Source organism: Theobroma umbraticum, unplaced genomic scaffold (genome assembly GCF_002168275.2).
Source record: "Theobroma umbraticum cultivar Fairchild unplaced genomic scaffold, ASM216827v3 scaffold_67.0, whole genome shotgun sequence".
Taxonomy (NCBI): domain Eukaryota; kingdom Viridiplantae; phylum Streptophyta; class Magnoliopsida; order Malvales; family Malvaceae; genus Theobroma; species Theobroma umbraticum.
Window position 1 is genome coordinate 4,520,624 of NW_018397262.1, and position 3,079 is coordinate 4,523,702.

Below are 3,079 nucleotides of genomic sequence, written 5' to 3' on the forward strand. Positions count from 1 at the left end.
CTGTGATTGCTTCTTCTGTATAGCCACCTTGGTGATTCAACGACAAGAGGATAAGCTATGACACAATAAACAAATACGGGAATTCCAGGACAAAGATAAAGCACTCTCCAAGAACATCTTCTAGTTGAAAAGGCAAAACTGGTAAGGAGAGTGTTGAATATGAGAAGAACAAGTAGTCGAGAATTCCAACTCTTCCTCGCCAATTCCTTCCCATCCTTTCGGTTAACAAGACGACGGTGCATATGACTAGTGTGCCACGAGCAAGTCCCGAGAAAAATCTCATTATGACGTACATCCAGATATTACTGGAGAATGCTGTAAGAATTCCAGTTACAGACATTGTTAGACAAGAAAGAAACAACAACTTCTCCCTACCAACGAAGAAGTCAGCATACATTGCCAACAAGATCCCACCTAGTATGCATCCCGTGTAGTGAGAAGAGACTGGTAGACCTTGGATGAATGAACTGGAACACTGAAGCTCCCAGTCTGAAATGATTGTCTTTGAAGCATGATCACTCCATGCCCATGCAAACTTGGGAATTTCACATATATTAGAGCTTGAAATGCATAGTGTATTGTCGATGCAATGAAAAGTTGGTTGGGCATCGGTGAAGACACTGATGAAGGAATTTTGTGCATCAAACAATGATGCAAAAGCAACAAGGATAGATTGGAATGCTTGAGCCCAACCAAAACACTCAAGACTTTCTTCTATTATATCATCTATCGTTAGATTCTTTTGAGAAGGTTGTAATGAATCTGTCATATTAAGAGTATTTTACGTGCATAAAACGGATTTGGAAAAAACGATTTGGTCTAAAATTTTTTCAAAGGTTTATTTTGGTATAGAAGAAAACTTATGTCAAAGGTGAATGTGAATTTATATATTAAGACAAATGGATGAAGACTTTTTTTGAAAAAAATATATTAAGAGATAAAAGATACAACAAAGTACCTAGCATTTAAAACTTCTTGAATGCTACATTTAAATTTTAATGAGGTAGCCCAAGCTAAATAATAATTTAAGAACGAATATAACTTCAATTAATTCACTAATAGTTACAAACCTAGTTTCTGTAAATATCACTTATATATATATATGCACTTGAACTTTGTACTCACACTACACAACAGGTTTGTAAAATTTTATAAATATTTGATTTTAAAAATTTTGTATAAGTTTAAAACAAAATTAATTATAAATTAAATTACTTTAAAACTATTATAATCACTTGAGAAGTTAATTAACAAAGATAATCTGTCTGCAATATTTGTTTATAATAATTAACAAAAAATAATCAGTTTTCAAAGTAAAAATTCAACTCTATTAACTCAATTTACATGAATTTCATGACATTGAAAATAATAGAAAGAATTTGTTTTTATTTTTTTAAAGCTTGTTTAGAGAAATATATTTTTTTTCACTCTCCTTTTACTATTTGTTTTGTGTTTTTAGAGCAGAGGAAAGAAATAAAAGAAAGAAGAGAGAAAGTAAAGAAAGTGAAGGAAGGGAAAGGTGGGTACAAAAACATGAAATTTTGATTAGAGAAAGTGGTAGTTGTTTTTAAAGAGAGGTTTGGGAATTGAGTGAGAAGAAACAAGAAAAATAAAAATACCATTTTATTAAAATTGAAAATATCCCAATCAGGTGTGAGGAGTGATTGTGAGATATAAATAATAGTGATATATTGTTAAAAAGTATAAAAGAAAAATACCACAATATCCAAAATAGACAAACACGTGTTTTTCATTTAATAGATAGCTAAATGATTGTAATCATAAATGTGAGGAGTCAGATATAATAACAGTGAAATGGTGTTAAAAAGTATACCAAAAAATACTTATTAAAAAATATAAAATAATTATAATAACCAAAATGAAAATCATTATAAATTAGATTAAAAAATGTTGTGGAAACCCAAAGGGTTCTAAATACCAAACACCCAAACTTAGATTTCACTTGGAACCATCTTGGGTCGAATATGTTGGTATATGCCCTTGAGCCAATTAGATTAGTCAACGAATATATATTGTTATTTAATGCATATTTAATCACATAATTTTATGTGATAGAGGTTTTTTTTCATGTTAATGTAATAATAAGGAGTTATTAAGTACTAATTAGATGAAACTCACAGAACATAAAAGCCTTGAAAGAGAATTATAAAGTTGTGATAATTATAAGATCACTATACATCAAAGCCATGTTCCTAAAATTATTCATGGTCATTGTATTGTCAAGACAGGGCATTAACAATGCTCAAAGACTGGTACATGTTAAGCTTCCTTACTTGGGAACTAAGCAATCGATCTCATAAATTAAAGTATATGGGATACTTGAGGATAACATGTAGGTGCTTGGTAAAAAATAAGTTCATTGAACATGACCCGCTATAAAAACTTTATTTGGTATTTCACTCAAGTGTCTATGGAATATCGTCTCATGTGATAGTCGTGCAACTAGTCCTTAGACTTAAGATACTAGGTCATCTTATATAGGGAATAACATACTTTGATTTCATTTCTACGGGTTTGGAAGCAACCAAATGCCTAAATAGGATATTTTTAGGTATGCCATAAAGCATGCGAAGGTGAATGACTGGTCAAGAGAGCATTCATCACCCCAAGTGATATGAGGGGATTTATCTTACTTGTTCTCAATTCTTGATTAACTTATATAAAGTCTTTGACTAAAGTATGATGAATTTACGAAAAATTAGTTTCCTAAATTTATAAAGTTAGTCATGAATTATGAGAACTAATATGAAATGTCATAAGTAGGCACCAAGCCATGCTTAATGATATATCCGAGATATTTGATGAAAAGACCGTATTGCATTGAAAGGCTTATCACTGAAGGGCTTTGTCAAATTCTTTAATTGATTCTCTAATATTTGGGTGGTCATGATGTATTGTTAGATACCGTTCATGATCTATAAATATAAATTAATTATCAAATTGATATTTGATTATGATTTATATTTATTGTCAATATGTTAGAAGCCTAATGGGTCACACACAATAAGTGACATGATTGGGATTAAATAAGAATAATTAATTAAGTTAGACTTAATTG

The 3,079-nt window shown here is 30.5% G+C and overlaps 1 pseudogene; it reads right to left on the reverse strand.

Moving 5' to 3' along the window:
• Positions 1-55: 55 nt before the first annotated feature.
• LOC110419694 (organic cation/carnitine transporter 2 pseudogene) lies at positions 56-769 on the reverse strand (annotated as a pseudogene).
• Positions 770-3,079: the final 2,310 nt, after the last annotated feature.